A 26374-nucleotide genomic window follows, 5' to 3' on the forward strand; every position below is an offset into this window, starting at 1 on the left:
AAAACTACCGGCAAATTTGCTTAGGGGGAAAGGGAGGGGGGGGAAACGAGGACAAGCAGGACAGTAAATGTTCCGTTAGAACATGTATCTATGAAGTGCTAATTATACAGAGAGCACAGGTGAAAGGGGGGGGGGGGGGGAGGAAAGGAGGGGGGGGTAATATGTTAAGCTTAATGCAAGACATATATTGTAAATGGAACATTGTGCGAGCATCCTATAAGAACAGTAACATTAACATTGTTAAACTTCATGCCATAAGAACAATAATTAAGAGAGGTTAAATAATTAAGAGAGGTTAGTTAGTTCATCATTTAAGCTACATTTATCAGATACACAGTATGCTAAGAAAAGCAAGATCTCGTAGTGAGGAGAGAGCTTTCAGGTCTATGCCCTCCTAAACTGTTCAGTAAACATATAAACATTGTCCCAGAGTGTAACAATTAGAAAGCGGAGGTCTGGGCAAGGTTACCGCTGAGTAGCTCAGCCAGATCAAAAGTAGTGACTGAGGAGTAAAATAAAAATAAAGTCAGCTTAACAGCGAAGAAAAAACTGTAGTGTCTTACCCAACCGTGGCGGTAGCTGGTAAAGTGAAGAGGTATGCGAACAAAAGGTTATCTGTGAAGCACGGAGTTCTCTGGGTGATGACAGGAAGATAAACCAAAGCCAGATGTTCAAACAAGATCAAGAGCGGAATGCTGAACTAGTTAACCCCGGAGTGGACTGTCCTAAAAGTAGAAGAAGCAAACAGAACGTAGGACTATAACTGTCCACCGGTGATCCGTGCTTATGGTAATGCACCTGAGCGGTGATGCGTACATCAGCTTAGGGAGATTTTCCGTAAGGCAGGCAGAGGAGTAGCTGCAGCTGGTCCTCAGGTTGGAGAGACATCCCGAAGAGCTGGAGCAGACTGAGTGGATTTCCGTGATGGGGAAACTTGTTTCCAAGAATTTTGCAGATTCGGGGGACGCTGTGATGAAGCTCCGGCAGGTGACTTGTTGCCGTTTGGAGGTAGGAGCAGGTGTAGGCGCTCGAACAGCTCTTGGGCTTCTTCGGGAGAGGTGGTAGTGTAAGATTTCCCGGACAGCAGGAAGATTAATTTGAACGGGAACCCCCACTTATATTTGATATTTTGAGCCCGTAGTGCAGCAGTGTAGGGCTTCATGCTTCTTCGTTTCTGTATTGTCACGGGAGCAAGGTCCGCAAAGATTTGGTAAGGGTGCTCTTGAAAATTTAATGGCTCCTTTTCTCTTGCCGCTTGCAGGATCACTTCTTTAGTGCGGTAAAATGTAAATTTAATGATGATGTCCCGGGGGGAACCATCTGCTCTCTTCGGCCCCAGGGCCCGGTGGATGCGGTCAAATTCTAAGCGCTCAATTGGGATGTTAGGAACTAGCTCCTGGAACATAGCTGTTGCAGTGGAGTTCAGATCCAAGATGGACTCCGGTAGCCCGCGAATTCTCAGGTTGCCGCGGCGGGAGCGGTTTTCTGAGTCCTCCAACCGTAGCTTGGTTTCTGCTAGCTCAGATTTAACTTCAGTGAGCTCCTTGTCATGTGCATCGACCACCGTCGCAGTCTTTTCGTACCTTTCTTCAAATTCTCCCATGTGAGCGGTAAGGTCTTTGATGTCTTTTTTGAGCTGACGGGCTAATTTGTTAGCTACAGCGTCTAGTTCTTTATGGAGAAGGGACTTGAATTTCTCTAGGAGAAGGGCATCCCTCGGAGTCCAGTCCAGTGTGGGATCCGAAGAGTTGTGTTCCGACCTCCGTGCTCTGGTGCGGGGTCGGGAAGCTACTGTTGCGTCTGAGTGTGAGGAGGAAGCTGAGGACGCCATGCTGGATTTGCCTCGGCAGCGCTGAGAGAAAGAAGCCTGAGAGTGGGGTGAGCTCTCCCTGGATCCTTTTGAGGTTCGGCCCATCGAGTCACCGATGTTTTAGGATGCTGAGGAGAGGAAAAAGGAGTGGGGATGGTTGCTGAAAAGGCTGGGGTAGTTAGCTTTAGCAGTCGGCCACGCTGAGCGAGTCTAGAAAGCGGCCATCTCTCTAGCGCGCCAGCCACGCCCCCGGACCATTGTCAGTTTTTGATGAACAGTATATTACTTTGCAATAGGCAGGTGGTTAACCAAATACATTTAAAGAAAATGCTCTCACTTTGCCCCCCATTTGTATGGAGCTTGTAATCTTACATTTTTATTTAGAGCATTTTGCAAGGAAAAGCCGATCATACTATTGATTACTAGGGTTTGATGAATACACTTAAACAGCATTTGCTTATCTCATATAGATTTGAATTAGCAGTATTGTTATTATAATTAATGATTTTTTCTGCAGAGCTTTGCAGACAGAGTGCACAGTTTATGCCACTAAAGGTGATAGACTGATAGATTTGCAGCAGATTTGACCATCACATAGATTTCTGTTAGATGCATGTCAGGTCAAATCTGACAGGAATCTATCTGATGAGTGCCACATACTAGGAACAGATTTCCAATAGATTTCAGAATGAAATCTATTGAAAGGCGGTCTAAATGCAACTCTATGGGCCAGCAGCAAATTGACCTAGATTTTCCATCCTGTCAGATGGATCAAATCGATTGAAATCGGTCACAAATCGATTGATCGGCCGATTCTATAGAATCAATCTATCGCTGAAATTGACCAGTGTATGAGCCCTAACTGTCTCTCAAAAGTGTTTTCAATGTAATGCCCTGACCATAGCCATAGTCTAATGACGTAGTCTAAGGTCAGTTTGCGGGGAAGCTAATTAACCTACAAGTATGCTTTTGAGATGAGAAAAGAAACCAGAGTGCCAGCTGAAACTCACATTAACACATTGAGAACCTATAGGCTCCATACAGATGGTGTCCCCCCCAAGATTTGAACCTGGGACTTTAGTGTTGCACTGTGATAAGGCCATTGTGCTGCTCATGAATCGGACCTGAACGTCTTCTCCACTCTAAAAGATACGCAACAACAGAATAACCTTTAAACAAAAAAAAAAAACATTTCTTTGTTACTGCTGATACAAAATCCTAAAATAAATCTGCACTAGTGTGTCTACTTCCATGTAAGCAGACATATTGTTAACATTCTGTGCATTCAAATCAGCTTATCTGCCATCTCTGCGGTGGCAGTCATGTGATACAGGGCAGAGATCAAATTACAATTTGTGATTAGACACAAATGAGTGGGAATTAAATAGGCTAAACTCTCTAAATACATACAGGGCGCATTACTCTATGTTTGCCTTCTCTCCTATGCAAAAGTTCAGGTCCACTTTAAAGTGTTCAGCTTCTGTTCAGTTTCGACTCTCCATGCTCGCTACACCTTTTCTAATCTTTTAGATTTATCAAAGTGACGGATTAAGGATTATCACACACATACAATCTTCTAATTAATAATCCTTCTAGTTTATTCTCACAGCAAAGGGATATTGTGAAATGTATGAATTCATTTTAAAGTGTTAATGTGCTAATACTTAAATTACTTTAAATGAGGCTCTGATCGGCACATTTATGTAGTTGCTGTACTAATATAAGCAAAATTTAAAAATACAAGCATATTAGTCATTTTGGTTGCTAGCATATACTTCTTTTGCATGTTTGTTGAAGTAGGGATAACATTTACACAGGGCTCATAAGGAATGGAGAGGAATAAGAGAATACTGACAAACCGGTGAGAATATTTTAAAAACTTTAAGTATCATCATGTGTACTGTAGGGAAATGTGTACTTTGTTTTCAGCTCTTCAAACATTAGGAGATCGTTCTGTAGCTTAATATATGTTTCACCACTTTTACATTTTACTGGCCCTGCAACAGTATAAGAATTATTTAGTTTGGGTTAATTGACAACCATAAAGTGGCATAGCTAGTTGTGTTGTTTTTTTTTTGTTTTGTTTTTTTGACCATCCCCAGATTTTAATTGTAGTGATCACTGGATCTATTACATGGATAAAGGACTTTTGTTTGTTTTTCTAGAGCTGCATAGGATCCAAAATGGCCACTTTTGAGGGTTTGTTGATGGTTTTACTAAAGTGCTACATTTAAATGGTAATGTTTATAGCTCAAGGCGGGGGCTTTGCTAGGTCCCTGGAAAATCCAGGGCACCAGTAAGGCATTAATGTGCAGTGCTCAAAGCATGCTGCGCTGAAAAGTGGGCTTAGTGAAGATGGATTATGGGTGGAACCAAATGTTTATAAACCTAACAGCGTGTTATTTAAAGATACTGGGCATGCCCAGTAAACCTTTGGATGAAGCCCCTCTCCTTGAATAAAAAATAAAACCTTAGTTACCATGCAAACTGCCAGATGAGATGCAACAGGCGAGACAATTTTTAATTAAGCAAGCAGATCCCCCAAATAAAAATTAAGCAGCAGATTACCCCCAAAACACATACGGTAATTCAGCTGCGTGTGCAAACCAAATAACAAATTAGCAGCATGTCTCCAAAAATATAACTAGGAAGAGGGTCTGCTCCAATCAACATAATAAGGGTCTGGGCCTTGCTCTGCAATGCAGGTGGCTGGGCATTTAACACACTAAAATCTCTGCTCATAATTAGGTATAGCCTTCCCCGGGCCCCCTCAAATCTCCAAACATACTTGGACAGAGTTCCCCTGCCTCCTCTCCTCCAAAAAAATCTACTTTCCTCAAACTTGGTGGCATAATCCAGCATATTTATATATGTTCTGGGATTGCATCCCCTATTCTTACACAAGGGAGTCAAAAGGCAAAATTATATTTAGCATTGCTTTTTTAGTAGGAGGGCTTTTTGGTCTCTTTTAGCTCGTTATACTCTCTTAGTGGTTCTGAGTCACCATGAGCTATCTAGCCCCTTTGTAATTGTGGTCCAAGCCCTATTCCATAGAACCATATCAAGCCATGCCATGCACTGAAGAGGACCAGAAACTCTGAAACAGGCTGTATGCATGTTGGATTGGTGTGGCTCTGTAAAATGTATAAGCTATAATCTCACTATATGCCAACGGTTCTGGTTGTAAGCCTGGCTTATAGGGGCATAAAGAGATCATTTTGCATATTTGGGAGTGATGCATCCCAAATATGGGAAACCACATTTGATCACTTAAAGCTGAATTATCAAAAAAAACCTTTAGGAAGGCTATTTATATCTAGCATGGCTTTTTTCATTAAGAGGGCTTTCCGGTCTCTTTTAGCCCCTTGTACTCTCCTAGTGAATCTGGGTCACCATGAGCTCTCTGGGCACTCTGTATTGCTCAAACAGTGAACCACATGTTTTTTTTTTACAGTGAAAGCTCTCTTCACCATTCCATTCCAGCACAGCATATTCAGGACCTTAGAAAGCTCCAGCTGTGTTGTAACTGAGCCTGTACAAAAGTGAGAGTGACTCTTTTAAACGGACTTGGGGATCAGCACATAGAAATAATTAGGTCACCTGATTCAAGACCAATTGAGATCAGGCATAGCTGTGGTGAATGGATGTTTATCACAGATCCACTGCTAAAGAGGCTCTTTGTAAAACCTTTCCTCTCCTTAATTTACTTTCTAAAATGTATCATAGGCGGCAACATCTTTAGTACTGGCCAGTGATCGCTGCGGAATGTTCATTTACTGAGAGTTCTAAAGCCAGTACAAAAACATAGCTGGCCTCCATAATGCTCTTGGGGCAGAATTCTGCATAATAAAAAGCATAGGATAAGCCTCAGTGGGAGGACAGGGCTACATGCCAATATACAGCAATATATGGCTATAGGAAGTGTTTCTAATGCTGAAACCCGGGTATTTCATGTACTGTAAAAGTGGGTATCCTGAATACTGTACTGCATTCTACTATACTGTATGTTCTTACAGTTCCTTTTTAATAAAACTATTTGCATAATTAAAAGCATTAGCTCAATGAAATCATCAATGCCTATCACAACAAAGTGCTCTATTAATTTCAGAGGAGAGCTTGTATATATTCAGTACGTTAGTTATATAGACAAAAAAATATCCCCAACTGAATAGTAATCCAGATGTCATACCTCCTATAAAGTAATAGTTAATGTATTGTGTCTGACATGCTGGCAATATCATAGCTCAGCTGAACACACATTTAGTATGAAACAAATACCATAATGGTTTGATCACTGGAAGATACTCATTTACTCCCAGTGTCTTTCATCCCTTATCTTCTTTTATCCTTGTCAGCTAGCAGAACCTGTCAAGTTAGTCATTGATGTCCATCCATTTCTTAAAAGGAAAAACCCTGCAAATCTTTTAATACTGTATAAAGGGACAGTGATAGCATCACCAATGCCCCCCAGACCCATGTTAAAATACATGTGTAAAAATCCTAGGTGTAAATCTTCACAAACAAGCACACCATTCACTTATCCTTATCTTCAAAAATAATAAAGCTGCAGAAATATTTTGGGTAAACGAAGAAAATCAAAGCTGGGGCAGGTGCTGGACTCTAGGAGGATTTTAGGGATAGAGTAGATTAGTACTGACATTCTTTTCTCATGAGAACTATTTGGGTGTATTTCAGACTTAATTTGGTTTTTATAGCTGTTGTGGAGTACATAGCTCTTTAAGCTTATATGCACTAATGGAAAAGAAATGGCCAAGCCTCATGATGTTTACAGATTTTGACTTAATACAGTAAAATATTATACCCAGAATAAATAGTTACATTTTGAGATGGTTTGAAACAATTTTATTAAAGTTATTGCATGAAAATCAATAAAAGGAATGAGTCATATTTATTTGCGCTGTTTAACCTGTTATGTACCAGCTGTCTCTGGCCCCTTAAGGACCAGGGACTGACTGCTGGGTACACCAAAGCAGCACAAAATGGCCCTTACCAACGAATCTCTGCGCAGTCCCACTGTCTCGCCTGTCACGCCGGTCGCCCATCGCCGCAGGTTTCTCTCTCTGTCGTCTGTATGACGGCAGATCACTGTTCGCTGGTCAGGAGCCGTTTTCATTGGCTCCTGACCCTGTCAATCAATGTAAGGCAATGGGATTGGCTTACAGTGAAAAGAAAAAAAGGAACACAGCATAGTTATTTGTGTGCTTGGCACTTTACATACACGTGTCTATCTCATCATGTCACATGTCACCTCGGATGTCCTTTAAAGAGACACAGAGATGAGTTTCACTGCAGTTTTTTTACTTACCCGGGGCTTCCTCCAGCCCTATTAGCATGGCTGTGTCCCTTGCCGCCCTCCTCAGCGCCGCCATTCTCCCGCAGTCAACCCCCGGTAAGCGGCTTAGTCGGACTCAGTCTGACTTAGTGACGTCAGCGGGGACATTCTGCGCTTGCGCAGAAGGTCTGCCTCTGACGTCACTGATCCGCTTACCGGTGCTCACCGTGGCTAAACGGGACATTGTAGGAGGACGGCGAGGGACACAGCCATGCTTATGGGGCTGGAGGAAGCCCCAGATAAGTAAAATAACTGTAGTGAGACTCATCTCTGAGTCTCTTTAAGCTGTTAGTCACAGAGCTGTATAAAGTCTAAAAAAAATATTCAGAATTATTTTTTATATTAGCACTTGAGCAGTCAGGTCATAGGTATATTGAACTTGCAGTAATTGTTTTACAAATAAATCTTAAAGCACACCTGAAGTGAGAGGTATATGGAGGCCGCCATATTTATTTCCCTTCAAACAATGCAGATTGCCTGGCTGCCCTGCTGATTCTCTGCCTCTAATACTGGGCATACACGGCTCAATTTTGGCGCTCAATTCTCCCGCTCAATCGATTCCCGGCTCGATTCTCTTATCTTCCGCTCATTTTTCTTATCTTTTTGCACTGTCTTCAATGCGGAATCGAGCGGCAAAACAATCAGGCCGGAGATCGGACATGTCGGAAATTAGCTATCGAGCCATATAAATGGCTCATAATCGAGCCCTGTATTCCCAGCATAATACCTTTAGCCAAAGACCCTGAACAAGCATGCAGATTAGATGTGACTCAGGTTAGATCTGACTCAAGTCTGACTGGACTAGACAAGACAATACACAGAACATTTATATTGCACTTTTCTCCTGGCAGACTCTAAACGCCAGAGCTGCAGCAACTAGGAAACATTCCACAGTCATTCACCTTGCCATCAGTAAAGATGTCAGGGTAAGATAAGATTTTACAATGGATAAACATTGACTTAATAATTTATGCATTAGTGTTGCAAATCCTAAGACACTGTAAGCATAAGGTTCTTTACAGAAAAGTTCCTCTTTAAATTGTAGTTGGTTGCACTGTAATGATATGCACATCCCTGTTATCTTACAAGTACACTCAAATAAACTGAGATAAACCGAGGTCTTGTCTCACTTTGTGAATCAAAACTAAAGACAAATAAAAAAGGAGACAAGTATATAAAAATAGACACAAGTAAAGGTAGCCATCCCCATCCTGATAAGAGTTTAAGGGAAAGCAGTTGCTGAAGGAAGTAATCAATATACATATGACTGGCGATGCTAAACCCCCCGGCGCGTTAAATACTATTCCCCCTCTGAGTCTTCGCAAATTGGAGGGAGGTGTAATTTGGGGCAGGCGATCGCCGTAGCCCTGAATTACTCTTATGCGCCCTGCACAACATTGTTGCTATAGGGCACCTGGTTTCAGCGCCTTCTGGCGTGCACCAAAACCACCTGCTTCGTTAATTTCAGCCTCCAAATCACTCTCCCCTCAGGTTCACTTTAAGGCTAGAGTATATAGGCTATAAGATTAAACTCCAACTTTAGGAAAATTGATTGTCAATTAAGCTGCATGTGGTTTGAGTTGTGATGGAAAAGCTGCCATTGTAACTTATTGCATAGCTGCAGTATGTATATATTACAGTGCAGTTTCTAGGCTAAAATGCACCCAGGGCGAGGGTGTAAAAATTGTGCCCCCCCGAGCAAGGTATGGGTGCCCGCAGTATAGGTTAGCCAGGTCTAGTTGCACTTAGTATAGGTCCCCCCAGTATAGGTAGCCAAGAATAGGTACCCCAGTATAGGTAGCCAGACATAGGTGAGCCAGTATAGTTTCCCCCGCTATAGGTTAGCCAGGTAGGTGCCTCCAGTATAGGTAGCCAGTATAGTTGCCCCCAGTATAGGTTAGATAGGCAGGCGCCCCGGTATAAGTTAGATAGGTAGGTGCCCCAGTACAGGTTAGCTAGGTGGGTGCCTCTAATATAGGTAGCTAGAATAGTTGCCCCCAGCATAGGTTAGATAGGTAGGTGCCCCCAGTATAGGTTATTTAGGTAGGTGCCTGCAATATAGGTAGCCAGTATAGTTGCCACCTGTATAGGCTAGCTAGGTAGGTGCCCCAAATACAGGTTAGATAAGTGCCCCCAGCGTAGGTTAGATCGGTAGCTGTCCCTCAGTGTAGGTTAGATTAGGTAGCTGCCCCCCAGTGTAGGTTAGATAGGTAGCTGCCCCCCAGTGTAGGTTAGATAGGTAGCTGCCCCCCAGTGTAGGTTAGATTAGGTAGGTGCCCCCCCAGTACAGGTTAGATAGGTAGCTGCCCCCCAGTACAGGTTAGATAGGTAGCTGCCCCCCAGCGTAGGTTAGATTAGGTAGCTGCCCCCCCCCCAGTATAGGTTAGATAGGTAGCTGCCCCCCAGTGTAGGTTAGATAGGTAGCTGCCCCCCAGTGTAGGTTAGATAGGTAGCTGCCCCCCAGTGTAGGTTAGATTAGGTAGGTGCCCCTCAGTATAGGTTAGATAGGTAGCTGCCCCCCAGCGTAGGTTAGATTAGGTAGCTGCCCCCCAGTATAGGTTAGATAGGTAGCTGCCCCCCAGTATAGGTTAGATTAGGTAGCTGCCCCCCAGTGTAGGTTAGATTAGGTAGGTGCCCCCCAGCGTAGGTTAGATTAGGTAGGTGCCCCCCAGTGTAGGTTAGATTAGGTAGGTGCCCCCCAGTATAATTTAGATTAGGTAGGTGCCCCCCAGTATAGGTTAGATAGGTAGGTGCCCACCAGTATAGGTTAGATTAGGTAGCTGCCCCCCAGTGTAGGTTACATTAGGTAGCTGCCCCCCAGTATAGGTTAGATAGGTAGCTGCCCCCCAGTGTAGGTTAGATAGGTAGCTGCCCCCCAGTGTAGGTTAGATTAGGTAGGTGCCCCCCAGCGTAGGTTAGATTAGGTAGGTGCCCCCCAGCGTAGGTTAGATAGGTGGGTGCCCCCCAGTGTAGGTTAGATTAGGTAGGTGCCCCCCAGCGTAGGTTAGATAGGTGGGTGCCCCCCAGTGTAGGTTAGATTAGGTAGGTGCCCCCCAGCGTAGGTTAGATAGGTAGGTGCCCCCCAGCGTAGGCTAGATTAGGTAGGTGCCCCCCAGCGTAGGTTAGATTAGTTAGGTGCCCCCCAGCGTAGGTTAGATTAGGTAGCTGCCCCCCAGCGTAAATTAGATTAGGTAGCTGCCCCCCAGCGTAGGTTAGATTAGGTAGGTGCCCCCCAGCGTAGGTTAGATAGGTAGGTGCCCCCCCAGCGTAGGTTAGATTAGGTAGGTGCCCCCAGCATAGGTTAGATAGGTAGGTGCCCCCCAGCGTAGGTTAGATTAGGTAGCTGCCCCCCAGCGTAGGTTAGATTAGGTAGCTGCCCCCCAGCATAGGTTAGATTAGGTAGGTGCCCCCAGCGTAGGTTAGATTAGGTAGGTGCCCCCTAGTGTAGGTTAGATTAGGTAGGTGCCCCCCAGCGTAGGTTAGACTAGGTAGGTGCCCCCCAGCGTAGGTTAGATAGGTAGGTGCCCCCCAGCGTAGGTTAGATTAGGTAGGTGCCCCCCAGGGTAGGTTAGATAGGTAGCTGTCCCCCTCCCCCTCCCTAGGCTCCCAGAGTCCCAGGCATAGGGAAAGTCAGGTGGGTGACAGCGCAGCGCAGCAGGTCGCTTACTGTCTCTCTGACTGTGACCACCTGCTGAAGAGGCGCTCGCTGATCCAGGGCCAGGGGGAAAAGCACGCATCGCCGCCCGTGAAGACAGCCTCCTTCCTCCATCGGCGCTCTGCCTGCAGCCTGGCCTTCACTAACGGGCGGCGCTAGACGTCAAGTGTCACCACGCGCGGCGCCAGCGGTGACGTCAGAGCAGAAGAAGACTGCCACAGGACGCCCAGGAGGAGTGTGGGTAGGATGGTGATGATCGCGCAGGCGTACTTTCGTTCGCCTGTACTGCGCATCACCTGTCCTGCTCACTCCCCGGCTCCTGCAGACGCACAGTCAGTGTCTTCTTGCCGGCGCCCCCCTTCCTGACCTGTCACTCTGCGCTCCGTGCGGTCGCCCGGCCCGCACGGTGCAAGAAACGGCCCTGATATATTATAATGCATCCAATGAGAATGTGTCTTCTCCTGTTTACACTTTCTGCTTGTATTCAGCTGAAACACTGCTAGCAATGCTTACTAATAGTGGCTGATAAGAAAACAAACAAAATCATGTAATTACTTTCTCAACTTCGGTATCAGAGCTAAGCTTCCCACTGAAGAAGAAAGTCCTGTTTTTAGCTGTTTGAATGCTGTTTTACTACCAACTTTTTTCTGGCAGTACCTTTTATGCTGTACAGAACCATTTAGAGCAAAAAATAAATACTGACTTTCATACCACTTTAAGGCAATGTTATTTTTTACTCATATTTAAAGGATACCAGAACCCAACGGTTCTTGTAAAAATGATAGCTGCACTGTGTAGGGTGTAAACAGCACATACCAGCCGCTCCTCCTGTCCCCCTCCGTCTGCCGCTGTTCGTAATGTATACATGATGGTGTCCAGCGACTTTGTTAAACTTTGACCTGGACATACTGCGCCCTGTGTTTGCAGTATGTCCTTCCCTCTTCACTTCTGTCCGGCACATAGTGCGAGGCTCAGAAGCACGCTGACCCCTCCGTGCTGCGTGTGCGCTCCACTAAACCAAGCATCACATGATTAGCATGTGATGCTTGGTTTAGTGGAGCGCACACGCAGCACGGAGGGGTCATCGTGCTTCTGAGCCTCGCACTATGCGCCAGCCAGAAGTGAAGAGGCGCCCTGTGTGCGCAGTATGTCTAGGTCAAAGTTCAACAAAGTCACCGGGCACCGACATGAATACACTACGAACAGCGGCAGACGGAGGGGGGGCAGGAGGAGCGGTTGGTATGTGCTGTTTACACCCTACACAGTGCAGCTATCATTTTTACCAGAACCGAACCAGAACCGTTCGGTTCTGGTATCCTTTAAAAACCTTTTAGTTGGCATGTTAGGAAAGTGTGTTAAAAGAGAGTGGAATTTAATAACGTTAACTGGAACTGGAATTTAATAACTTTAAGTTACATTTAAGTTACAAGGCGTTCTATAAGGTAGCGTTCACACTTATCTATGCAAATACTGCATTTTCCGCATGTCTTATTCTGCATTTGGCAATTTTGGGGGATTTTCTTTCTTTTGAGATTTCCTCTGAAATTTTCCAACTTTGTTGTGTGTTTTTTGTTGTGATTTTTTACTCATTCCAATGAGGTTAAATTATATGAGAATGTATCGAATTATCATCAAAATAGGATGCAATTCTTCACACGAGATAGTGATTTTTCTGCAGTTACATGGACTTGCATTAAATATGATTCACACATCCCGTACAGAAAAAAACTGATGAGAGTTTACAACTGCAAATAATCTTTACAAAACGCAGTGAAAAAAACATGTCACATGCATGCTATTCAACTACAACAGATGTGCGATCTACTGGAAACCTTAATAATGCATGGCACACACAAATCCTGGTATGAATGGAGTTTTAGGCTAGTTTCACACTGGGGCATTGCATTACACACCCTGTAATAACATGATTGTGGTGCAATGGACCCATTCGGTGCAGTATACAGTCCATGCTTTGTGCTTTCCTAGTGCATTCCACCACACCACACCACATTACCAATGTACAGATATGAAAGTACTGTCACAGTATAACAGCATTGTCCGACACAACACAACATGACAGTGTGAAAGTAGATTAACAGATACCTGCATATCAGTTTATGGGGCTGCTCATTCCAATTGTACATCTGCTGGCTGAATGCCCCCAAGTGACATATTATAAATGCTCACCAAACATTCTTAAGAAAGGTTTCTTGGCATGCTGATATGAGATCCACCCAGTCAGAGCCAACACAGAACTTTATTGCTTCTATTACAGTGATAAACATATGTCACTTCTTGGAAGACCTACCCTGAAAACAAAACTTGGAAATAAGGCTACAGCAAGTTCATGCGCACCCGCTTCCATTTACACCCTTCATTCAGTGGAGTTAAATGGCATAATAAAAACTGCTAGCACAACATTTGCAATTATAAAATCCATGTTAAATTCAGAACAGTTCTGGCCTTTTTGAATGTATTAAAACATCTTAAAAGTTACTGCCTGTTTTTGACTCCTGCTCCATTTGGCTCCATTTAACTTTCCCAGGAGTAAGCATACAAAAATAATGATTTTTAAGAGTGAATGTGGGTACTTCTCTTTTTAAGTGCTTTTAACCCTCATCCTACCAATATATTTTACATGCAAATCTTACCAACTGGGGTCTGAATGAACACCATGCAGTTTAATGCAAGAAACTATAACGCTGGATTACATGACACATGATACGGTAAATCGGTGTCAGGCCTGGGTCATACACAGCAAGGCAGATGTCTGAAAGTACAGAAGGGCAGAGACGGAGACAAGGTCGAGAACTAACAAGGGTCATACACAGGAGATCAGATGACTGAAAGTACAAGGGCTGAAGCAGAAACGAGGTCAAGGAGAAGCAATAGTGGTTAAACAAAGATAATAGAGGCGCCAGACAAGTATAAAATAACTTAAAATTCATCTAAAAGGAGGGAAATGGGTGGATTCACCTCCCCCAAACACACAAATGACCAGGCTAAATTCAGCCGTTAAGTGTACAACTATATTTATTCAACACAATTCTCCGATTATGATGCAACGCGTTTCACGGGCCAACATCCCGCTTCATCAGGCAATTGAACAAGGAGAACACATACATAGGTCAGTAGAAAGCCAGAGCGCCTTGTTTTCCAAGTACCTTCCTTCCTCGTTTATTTCATCGACGGAGAGTGTATAACACCAGATTGGGCTCTTGGTTTTATCTTTGTTTTCCTAGTACCTTCCTTCCTCGTTGATTTCATCGACGGAAAGTCTATAACACCAGATTGGGCTCTCGGTTTTATTTCTGTTTTCCAAGTACCTTCCTTCCTCGTTGATTTCATCGACGGAGAGTGTATAACACCAGATTGGGCTCTCGGTTTTATTTTTGTTTTCCAAGAAGAAGCAATAGGTCATACACAGTAATTCAGAAAAATAACAAATGGCTCAACTAATGGATAAATATATATTCGCAGAACTGCATATATATTTATCAAGAAACTAGCTAAAGCACAAGTAATAACAATTAGCAAGACCCGCAACAACCAGCTAACTGATCACTATCACAGGCGAGGACACACTGCAGCCCAAGGGCTTAAATACAGGATGAGAAGGATCAAAGGCCAGCCCTCAGGAAAACCAGCCAATAACAGTAATGAACAGAGAGCAGCTGACCAATAATTCCCATAGCCAGAAAGTGTCAGCTGACAGCGTGTCAGCTGACACTAATCTCTCAGAGGACGTCTCAGAGCATAAAAGCTTCACTGAGTCGCGAGCGTCCCGCTGGGGAGAGTGGAGGAACATGCAGGATCAGCCACCACCGCAGGGGAGCCAGGGATGCCGCTGGAAGCATTTCTATGCAGAACTCTGTTTCTGGAGCTAGCTACAGCTTTGCTGGAGCTACTGGCAGGTAAGATATTACCCCCCCCCCGCCCACCTCGAGGAGTGACCTCCGGACACTCCCTACCTGGCTTATTAGGATGATTCTGGTGGAATTCATTAACCAATTCATCAGCATGAACCTGACGTGGTGGGATCCTAAATCTCTCCTCAGGCCCGTACCCCTTCCAATCCAATCCAAGTACTGCAATGAATTCCATACTTTCTGCGAATCCAAAATTCTCTCTACCTCAAATTCGGGTTCACTATCAATCTCCACAGGAGGTGGAGGAGATGAAGTTTATACGATATTGACCGCTGGTTTTAACAAGGAAACATGAAAATAATTAACTCCCCTCATGGATCGAGGCAAAGTTACTTGATTGGCAACATTAACAATCTTCTCGGGAATAGGGTATGGGCCGATATACCTAGGTCCCAGCTTAGCGGAAGGCTGGTGCAAAGGGATATTATGTGTAGATAATGGAAACACATGAGGATGCACACCACTCTAAAAGAGCTAGGCAATGCAGATCAACTGGGTGCTATGTCACAATAAAAGTACCAAAATATATACATAAGACACGCACAACCATGAGGTTAGATTGCAAAAGATAAAAAAAGTCTGTATTAAAGACATAAATAGGCCCCGGTGTGATATCTGCGCATACAGCGCTATTTAAAACAGCCGGCAGCTCACTCAAGCCAGGACTCCACCGCACTCTGCCTGCTCAAGTTGCCGCATACAGCTTGTCTAACCCATTGATAAAGGATATTCATCCGAAACGTCTGGGTAACTTAGCGGTGTTAGAGCCTCTTTCACCCTGTTTGTTGCTTGCTTGGACTGTCTTGTTCCACATTCTGCTTATGGACATTATTGTCTTATCCATCTATGGTCTGCACTGCCAATTGTACATTACCTTGTGCCCTATAGCGATTTTGGTATTTGTTAACTTATCTTGCACACTGCTGCATTATATTTGCATCCCCAGCATCCATATAGCAGTGTCTAGACCATGCTGTACTTTTGCCTATTGTGTATATAAGATGTATGTTATAATTGACATGTTTCTGTGTACCTATTTTTGTCTTTAATACAGACTTTTTTGATCTTTTGCAATCTAACCTCATATTATGTGTAGATACCCAAACAAAATCCCTGGGTGAGAATTTGAACTCTGGGGATCGATGTAGATCAGCAAAGATTTTTTGTTAGGTGACAGCTTCCCGCAGATTTTGCTGAACATGAGTCCAAACAGACTGCGGGATACCCAGGTCTCCAATTCTGGAAAGGTTGAGGACGAGGTGGACAAGGAGGAAAATTTGGGAGTCTGCCCAGTGACCACCTGAAAAGGTGACAATTTCGTGGAAGAGCTGGTGAGGTTGTTAAAAGAGAACTCGGCAAAGGGCAGAAACTCACGCCAAGACTCCTGACAGTTGGAGACAAAACACCGGAGATATTATTCCAATGACTGGTTGGTCCTCTCGGTCTGCCCATTAGTCTCAGGATGGAATCCTGAGGAGAAGGAGAGTGAAATTTCCAAACAGGCGCAAAATGTCCGCCAGAATTGTGAAATGAACTGAACTCCCCTGTCAGACATGATGTTCTCAGGGATGGAAAGAAAACGAAAAATGTGCTCCACAAACAAACCAGCTAACTCCTTGGCTGAGGGTAATTTATGTAATGAAATGCACCATTTTACTGAAGTGATCCACTACCACCCAAATCACACTATTGCCTTCAGAAAGGGGCAAATCGATAATAAAATCCATCGATAAGTGTGTCCAAGGCTTCTGTGGAATGGGCAAAGGAAGTAGGCTTCCCCTAGGATCGATCGTGGAAGCCTTATTCCTTGCACAGACTATGCAGGCTCTGACGAACGCTTTACAATCTTTTCTCATATCAGGCCACCAAACGTGTCGTAAAAGTAGTTCCCATGTCTTGGTCTCACCCGGATGCCCTGCCAATTTTGAGTCATGAAATTTTGAAGGGTCTGCAACCGTAAGTGAAGAGGAACATACAATACAACTGGCAGCTTCCCGGGAGGAACCTCCTTCTGGAACGGCGACAACGAGGCAGAGCGATCAGGAAATTCCTGAGTCTCAGAAGCAGCAACTACACAGAATTTGGGCAAAATCAGATCAGGAGACATTGGTTGGCAGATCTCTGGTTCAAAGCAGCTAGACAGAGCATCAGCTTTCACATTCTTGGTACCTGGTCTGTACGTAATAGTGAAATTAAAATGAGAAAGGAACATCGCCCAGCATGCCTGTCTAGGATTGAGTCTCTTAGCTCCCTCGATGTACTCCAAGTTCTTATGGTCTGTGTAAACAGTAACCAGATGTTCTGCCCCCTCCAACCAGTGTCTCCACTCCTCAAAGGCCATCTTTACTGCCAGAAGTTCTCTATTTCCGATGTTGTAATTGCGTTCAGCAGAGGAAAACTTTTTAGAGAAGAAAGCACAAGGGTGAAGACGTTCTGGTTGGCCAGAATATTGTGAGAGGACAGCTCCCACACCAACTTCAGAAGAATCTATCTCCACACAAAAAGGCTACTGGATGTCTGGATGAGTCAGAATTGGAGCAGAACAGAAGGCGGTCTTAAGGGCGGTAAAAGCATCACAGGCCTGTGGCAGCCAGTTAGAAGGATCCGCCCCCTTCTTGGTTAAAGGGAGCAACCAGAGTCGAGAAGTTCTTAATGAATTTACGGTAGTAGTTAGTATATAGGTAGAAAAAAAAACGTTTTGTGAAAAATAATACCTTTTAATGGCTAACTTATAGAGTTAAATTATGCAAGCTTTCTGGGATCTAGTCCCCTTCTTCAGGCATATTTCCAGATGTTAGCTGAAGTAAAACACTGATGCAGGTAAATAGTAAACACGAAGATGACAGTTGTGCTCACTACGGTAGTAGTTAGCATACCCCAGGAATTTCTGAAGTGCTTTAAGACCCCTGGGCTGAGGCCAATCCAGGACCGCAGTCAATTTCCTCTGATCCATGGAAAGGCCTGTATCAGAAATGATATACCCCAGGAATGGAGCCTGAGTGACTTTAAAGAGACACTTCTCTAGTGCATCTGTGTAGACAGGGATGGGGTAGGGACAAGACAAAAGGGGAAGAGCCCACTCAATTTCAAAACAATATAGATGACAAGCCTCTCCGTGGAATATTCTCACCTCTATAAGTTGCTGACTTGCCCGTATGGGTTGGTCAGTGTTAGCGCTTTTGTCCCTTTGTAGGCCAGGGACATAGGCTCTGGATACAGTGTTGCTGATTGCCTGCTGTCTCCTTTTGGTCGCAGGATAACTCTGCCTTGGTACTTCCAAGTGTGGTCTCTTGATGTTTTAAGCCCTTGATGTTGATGTAAATATATACCACTCAGTATATAGTATATAGGATCATCCACCTTAAAACTTCGCTAGTTTAGCATATAAAGAGTTCTCTCTTAATTCCTGCAGAACTAACTTTACATGATCTCAATGTTCAGACAATGATCTCGAGTAAATTAGAATATCATCTAAATAGAATACTACAAATTTCCCTAAGTAGTGTGACGCGACATGTGACGCTTGGTGTAATGGAGTGCACACGCAGCCCAGAGTAGACGCAGGGGACAGCGTGCTTCCAGGGGCGTAGCAATAGGGGGTGCAGAGGTTGCGACCGCATCGGGGCCCTTGGGCCAGAGGGGCCCCGAAGGGTCCACCCTCTATTACAGTATTAGCTCCCTATTGGTACTGTGCTGGTAATAATCACACCTATAGATGCTTTGAATAATAGTAATCCTTAACACACTGTTCCCCATCCCCTTCTTGCACCTCTGACACTGGGGTTGTACTTGGCAGGTTTTGGTGCGCCGTATCAATTGTTATGTATAGAGTGCTTGGGGGGGCCCCATGTAAAACTTGCATTGGGGCCCACAGCTCTTTAGCTACGCCACTGCGTGCTTCTGAGCTGGCCAGAAGTGAAGAGAGGAAGATTTATATCCAGGTCAAGGGTCAAGCAAGTCGCCAGGACACCGGCATGAATAGTCCAGGAACGGCAGCAGACGGAGGGGGCAGGAGGAGGTCACAGTATGTACTTTTAACCCCCTACACACTGGATATTTCTGTTTGTTCAGCTGTGGTATCCTTTAACTTACGCACAGCAGTGGCAGTTATATCAGGCTCAGAGTAAATGATTGACATGGCTTTAAAGAAATTATCTACAGTAGTTAAGGCTGCATGATTAGGAGGTAGACCATAGGCCCAAATCTGAGGGTCCCCCTGCAGTAGGGACTTAATCAAGGAAACTCTCCGCAACTCAGATCCTGAAGACTTGGGCTGCACTTCAAAATATGTCAAGCAACTGTTCATGAAATTGCTAAAACGAGACCCAGAAAATTTCTCAGGAAGGGGCATTATTAAGGCTCCATGGCAGAATGTAGTACAGGAGCAGGAGGAGACACAGAGTATTTGTATGTAGAACAGAGGCGCCAGCAGGATAAAAGTCAATCAAATTTTTTTTAAATTGCTTGGAGGAAGTGGTGGGCTTGCCTCCCAAAAGCAGACACGAAATCCTGTCTTCATATAAATCAATACATTTATTATACGGTACCCCAAAAACAGTGCAACGCATTTCGCAGGCCCAGCCTGCTTCATCAGGCAATAAAAGTGGGGACAAAACAGAATTTCGTCATAGCAGGTGTAGCGCCTCAGTGACCTCAGTTTCCCCCTTTCTTGTTTCTTTACTACAGAGAGCGACTTCTTAATCCTGAGTGAGGACAGGTCTAATCTCCTCACCTGCCTATTGAGTGGTTGCCTGTATGGTAACCCATGTTTGTGAGTATAAATTCTCTCACTAAACCACTTACCAATTGTCTTTAACATACTACACCATTGTGATGAATAGCGGAAAAGCCGCCGCATGTTCTGACAGTAAGGTGGCTGATTCCGCGTCTGATGCAGCAGTTTGTCCGCGTCAGCATGCGTCTGGGTTGTCTGGAACTGGTGGTGCACATGGGAGGAATGGCGTGGGGACCGCGGCGTGTTCTGACGGTAAGGCGGCGGATTCCGCATCCAGTGCGGCGGTTTCCCCGCAGCAACATGTGTCTGGGCTGTCTGGACCTAGTAGTGCACACAGATGGAAAGCTAAGCGCGCGCGCTGCAAAACAAGCTCTTTATACCAATAGTAGGAAGATCAGCTGATCAGGGCGGTCAGCTGATCCCTGATCAGTCAGTGATTGGTTGATGGGAGCTGGGCGGCGCTGTGGAGCGCTTTACTATATATATCTCCTGCTGTTCAGTTGCTGGTTGTCTGGCGTTGCGAATGCCTACGTGTTAGCACTCAGACTTTAGTCAGATCCTTCAGTGTGGTGGAACCAGGAGGACCTGGGAATCCACACTTAGCCAGTTACTGTATATCAGTGGTGCCTAACCTTTTTTGGCCCAAGGGCCTAACTTTAAATCAAGAAAAATCTCGAGGGCCGGAACACATGCATACAAATTTTCGATGTAAAACTTTAAACGTTTTTTCTAGTAACAGTTAACATGGTGTTGGAAATGGAAAGAAAACGACAATATAAGAATTGTTGTACTCATCATTTGATGCACATTTTCTTAATGAGAAGTTTGCGGCTGTTTTTCAGAAACCATTTTCTGGATATTTGGCTCCAAATTTGTAACATTTATTCTTAATACAGAATGAAGATGATCATCTGTGATGCGAGAACGTGAGCCAGTTTCTGTGTGGGGCTGCCCGCTCTGTGTGGGGCTGAGGGGGCTGTCTGCTCTGTGTGGGGCTGAGGGGGCTGTCAGCTCTGTGTGGGGCTGAGGGGGCTGCCCTGTCTGTGTGGGGCTGCCCTGTCTGTGTGGGGCTGAGGAGGCTGCCCTGTCTGTGTGGGGCTGAGGAGGCTGCCCTGTCTGTGTGGGGCTGAGGAGGCTGCCCTGTCTGTGTGGGGCTGAGGAGGCTGCCCTGTCTGTGTGGGGCTGAGGAGGCTGCCCTGTCTGTGTGGGGCTGAGTGGGCTGCCCTGTCTGTGTGGGGCTGACCTGTCTGTGTGGGGCTGAGTGGGCTGCCCTGTCTGTGTGGGGCTGAGGAGGCTGCCCTGTCTGTAAGGGGCTGACCTGTCTGTGTGGGGCTGAGTGGGCTGCCCTGTCTGTGTGGGGCTGAGGAGGCTGCCCTGTCTGTGTGGGGCTGAGTGGGCTGCCCTGTCTGTGTGGGGCTAAGGAGGCTGCCCTGTCTGTGTGGGGCTGACCTGTCTGTGTGGGGCTGAGTGGGCTGCCCGCTCTGTGTGGGGCTGAGGAGGCTGCCCGAGGAGGAGAGTATCGGGTGGTATTGCGTAGTAAAGTATCGGCGTAGTCCAGCGCATACTTGAGAATGTGCTGGTATTCAGCCTCGGGTAGCGCTGGGATAGTTAGAAAGCTTCGCTCATTGGCTTGTGCAGGAACCTTCCTCCAATAGGAATCAGCCTAATTCCTATTGGAGGAAGGTTCCTGCACTAACCAATGAGCGAGGCTTTCTAACTATCCCAGCGCTACCCGGGGCTGAATACCAGCGTGTGTGCGCGGGACTACGCCAATACTTTACTACGCAATACCACCCGATCCTCTACCCTTCCGCGGGCAGTCTCCTCAGTCTCCCCCAGCCTCCCCCTCTGCAGCACACCGCCGCACGGGCCACAGAAACTGGCCTCACGGGCCACAAATGGCCCGCGGGCCGTAGGTTGGGCACAGCTGCTGTATATCATCTGTGTTATTCTCTAGCATAGTTCCAGGGTGTTGAGATCACGGCCCTCACACCCCAGACTAGGAATACTGTATATCATCTGTGTTATTCTCTAGCATAGTTCCAGGGTGTTGAGATCACGGCCTTCACACCCCAGACTAGGAATACTGTATATCATCTGTGTTATTCTCTAGCATAGTTCCAGGATGTTAAGATCACGGACCTCACACCTCAGACTAGGCCTTGTTCTGATATCTGTTATGACCTGTAGCTTTCCTGACTATTCTTCTGATCTCTGATTTGGTACTTTGCATATCTGATACTCTGTTGCCGACCCGGCCTGTCTGACCTTCTGGCTGTCACCCCCCGCAAGGGTGTCCAGCCTTTCCGCAGGGGTCCCCTGCTCTACAGAGGGGACACTGCTCCTTATCAGTCAGGGACTCCCTCTCCAGGTGTCCTTGACTGCAGTAGGGCCTTCTCTACTTATTGGGCCACCTGCTACCCCGGTGGTCCAAAGGTTACTGTTGCACCAAAACACTTACACACTCAGGTGTCTAGAGGTTAGACATATTTGATTATTGGCGATGCTGCAGATCCCCAATAATCAGGTATATCTGTATTCTTGGGGACACTGCAGATCGCCAAGAATCAGATTCTCTCTCTGGTTGCTGACACCTATCGTTACAACCATATTGGGCTCTCGCTTTTTACTATTTTATTTAGGAGGAGGTACAGGTTGCTCGTTAAGAGGTACAGCTGGCTCAGCACGTGACGCATTAACCAGCTGTGTAAGCTGTTCCTGCTGAGCAGCCACTGTCTGATTGAGCTGATATACAGCCCCTGTAAGGAGCAAAATCTGTCGTTGTAACTCCTCCATACAATTTTTTTTTTGTGGCCCATGATAATATCATGCTGGATTATGTGAGGCACACGATACGGTAAATCGGTATCAGGCCTGGGTCATACACAGTAAGGCAGATGTCTGAAAGTACAGAAGGGCAGAGACGGAGACAAGGTCGAGAACTAGCAAGGGTCATACACAGGAAGGCAGATGTCTGAAAGTACAGAAGGGCCGAGGCGGAGACAAGGTCGAGAACTAGCAAGGGTCATACACAGGAGATCAGATGACTAAAAGTACAAGGGCTGAAGCAGAAACAAGGTCAAGGAGAAGCAATAGGTCATACACAGTAATTTAGAAAAATAACAAATGGCTCAACTAACGGATAAATATTTATTCGCAGAACTGCATATATATTTATCAAGAAACTAGCTAAAGCACAAGTAATAACAATTAGCAAGACCCGCAACAACCAGCTAACTGATCGCTATCATGGGCGAGAACACACTGCAGCCCAAGGGCTTAAATACAGGAAGGGAAGGATCAAAGGCCAGCCCTCAGGAAAACCAGCCAATAACAGTAATGAACAGAGAGAAGCTGACCAATAATTCCCATAGCCAGGAAGTGTCAGCCGACAGCGTGTCAGCTGACACTAATCTCTCAGTGGACGTCTCAGAGCATAAAAGCTTCTCTGAGTCACGCACGTCCGGCTGGGGAGAGTGGAGGAACATGCAGGATCAGCCACACCGCAGGGGAGCCGGGGATGCCACTGGAAGCATTTCTCTGCAGAGCTCTGTCTCTGGAGCTGGCAGGGCCAGGCCGAGGCAGAGGCTGAAGAGGCTCCAGCCTCAGGGCGCAGTGTAGGAGGGGGTGCACAATTCATTCAGCTATCATTCCCAATTGTGTTTGAAGCACAAAGAAATAAGAAAAGGGCATACATAGCAGTGACTGCAAGCTAGATAACTAGAGATTAAGGTGTTGGGGGCCCTGGGGCGTCTCTTAGCCTAATAGCAATTAGTGTGTGATGGCTGGGATGGGAGGGATGGAGGGGCACACTTTGCTGTCTCAGCCTTGGGTCCTGAAGGACCTTGTCCCGGCTCTGGGAGCTGGCTGCAGCTTTGCTGGAGCTGCTGGCAGGTAAGATCATTACAGAAACATAGTATTTAATGTTGAGAAAACAAAATTTAAGTTACAAGGTCGAACATTTCTGTAGTGAAGGTTATAAAAGCTTCTTCAACTGAAGAAGAACAGGTGACAGCACTCGTTATTCCAGGGTGCTGTCTGGTTATGTCCTGGACCCTGCATCTGCCTGTATTTGGTGCATCTTTCCACCAGACTGTACCATCTTCCAAATAGCACATCTTGTGCATGCTCTTGTGCATTGGAAGAACCAGGACCGGGCTCACCTTGATCTAGTTTGTGACCCCTGCCACATCCTCCTCCATGTTCTCAGCCATGCCCATGGCAATGTGTACCACAAGTACCATCTGTAAAGGACTTTCTTTTATTACAAGAATATGACTGGTTTGACCCTTAGTGGTTGGTTGACCAGATTCTGTGTCACCATGATCAGACTGTTCTGAGATGTGGTAATTTTCAACACTAGAGTTGTCAGAATCTTAAAATATGAGTCATTGTTGTCCTCTTAAATTGACTACATGACATATGCACAACTGTATCTAGCATATCTCCCTTAGTTTGACATTGTTACCACATAAAAATGGAGACAAACAAGTAGTTATATATTGTTTCTCATGCAATATAATGTCAAATATTTTGGGGCCTGTTTGGACCGCAACAATAACAGTTTTGCAGTCGGCGCAATAACATTCAAAATAAGAAAATAATTTGATTTGGACTAACTACTGTGAGGTAACAAATTCCTAAAATGGCAGCTGAAAGCGACATGGAGAGGACCTAGAGCAATGGCATAGAGCAGGGAACATGCCTCTGTGACCCATCTGCCGCCCCCCCCCTTCTTCCCCGGTACCACCTTGGGTACACTTTAAGGAAAACATCACACTTTTTAAAACAAATTTTGTACCCACTGGAACAAATTCTGTATTCAGTTTCCCCAGAATTAATAATGAAAATGTTGAATTCTGGAACTCATTTTTAATTAAAGTATACTGTTCTGCTGTAAGACAGGATTAGATACAGTGCTGCCGATAATTATTCATACCCCTGGCAAATTTTGACTTAAATGGAACCAGAGAGGAAAGTATAAAAAAAAAGAAAAAGCTTTTATACATACCTGGGGCTTTGTCCAGCCCCATAAGCCTGGATCGCTCCCACGCCGCCATCCTCCGCTTCCTGGATCGGCGGTACCGGGTCCCGTCACTTCCGGCGGACACGGCCAATTGTCCGCATCACAGGGGCTCCCTCCATACCCGTACGCATGCAGCTGCGCAGTAAGCAGCCTCAAGCGTACTTATATGGAGGGAGCCCCGTGTGATGCGGCCAATTGGCCGCGTCTGCCGGCCGACTGGCCGACTGGCGGCCATGACAGGACCCGGTACCGGCGGATCCAGGCAGCAAAGGACGGCGGCGTGGGAGCGATCCGTGCGTATGGGGCTGGAGGAAGCCCCAGGTATGTATAGAATCTTTTTCCTGGGGCCTCTGGTTCCCTTTAAAGTTATTTTTATTTAAACAACAAGTAATGGGAAATGACATAGGTGTCTCCAAAAATATAATAAGACGATGTACAAGAGGCATTATTGTGGGGGAAAAAAAAATTTCTCAGCTTTTATTTACATTTGAGCAAAAAGTGTCCAGTCCAAAATTATTCATACCCTCCACAAACTGTCACAGTCTGTGGGAAAATCCAAAGTTCTATACCATTCCAAATAGTCCAAGTTGTTCTACAGCATCCTAATTACCCTGATTAATTGGGAACAGCTGTTTTAATCAACTCAACAGGTTAAAAACAGCAGCTCTCTGCAATTGGTTTGCGGACAGTCATGGCTAAGACAAAGGAGCTCATTGAGGACCTGCACATTGCGGCTGCTTTCAAGTTTTCAAGTTCCAGTGGCTACAGTGCAAAGTATTATTAAAAAATACAAGATGTTCCGCACTGTGAAAAATCTCAGAGGATATGGTCAGAACAGAAGCCAAAAGTGACACTGTGCTGGCTAGGAGGATAGTGAGAGAGGTGAAAAATAATCCAAGGATCACCACAAAAGCCATCCTGGTGAATTTGGGCTCTGCTGGTGGCAACTGCTCAAGGCAGACAATCCAACACTGCACACTGCTGGGTTCCACAGATGCAGACCAAGGAGGACGCCACTTCTCCAGATAAGGCACACAAAAGCTCACTTGGCCTTTGGAAGCGTTTGATCGCTGTAATAGCCAATAAAGGCTTTTCTATTGATTATTGAGAAGGGTATGAATAATTTTGGACAGGACACTTTTTGCTCAAATGAAAATAAAAGCTCAGATTTTTTTTTCACAATAATGCCTTCTGTGCATTGTCTTATTATCTTATGGGAGACACCTATGTAATTTCCCGTTAAAAAATTACTTGCATAGAAGTAACTTTAAGTCAAAATTTGCCAGGGGTATGAATAGTTATGGGCAGCACTGTACATATGTTTAGTCTGCATTAGCAGCTGCTTCCTGCATGCCCCACTCCATGTATGAACAGTGTTAACTCAGAGAAACATAAAAGCAGAAATTAAGTAGAGTCATAAAATAGTGACAGAGCCAGGTAATATTTTCAGAATTTGCACAGAGCAAGCTGTCCCCCCACAACATAGTAACAAGACATTCTAAGAAGATGATGTGCATAAGTGGAAACGATGGTATTCAAATTTGTAGAACATAATAATAATAATCCAAACATTTATATAGCGCTTTTCTCCTGTCGGACTCAAAGCGCTCAAGAGCTGCAGCCACTGGGACACGCTCAAGAGGCCGCCCTGCAGTGTGAGGGAGTCTTGCCTTGAACTCCTTACTGAATAGGTACTGACCTTAGCCAGGATTCAAACCCTGGTCTCCCATGTCGAAGGCAGAGCCCTTAACCTGTACACTATTCAGCCACAACATGGCAAAGATATGCTCAAGTGAAGGAAAGTTTCTTTCAGGTTTCCTTTAGGGTCTCGTTCACATTGCGTTCTGCTTGCGTTAGCGTTCACGT

The 26374-nt window shown here is 45.4% G+C and overlaps 1 protein-coding gene across 1 annotated transcript in view; it reads left to right on the top strand.

The window, feature by feature from the left end:
* Positions 1-683: 683 nt before the first annotated feature.
* LOC137546475 (ultra-long-chain fatty acid omega-hydroxylase-like) overlaps positions 684-26374 on the top strand; it is a 179284-nt gene continuing 153593 nt past the window's right edge. The window contains exon 1 of the mRNA XM_068268995.1: positions 684-1008. The gene's annotated coding sequence lies outside the window, so the exon portion shown is untranslated. The remainder of the gene's footprint in view (positions 1009-26374) is intronic.

This window comes from Hyperolius riggenbachi, chromosome 2, assembly GCF_040937935.1.
Source record: "Hyperolius riggenbachi isolate aHypRig1 chromosome 2, aHypRig1.pri, whole genome shotgun sequence".
NCBI classification, from domain to species: domain Eukaryota; kingdom Metazoa; phylum Chordata; class Amphibia; order Anura; family Hyperoliidae; genus Hyperolius; species Hyperolius riggenbachi.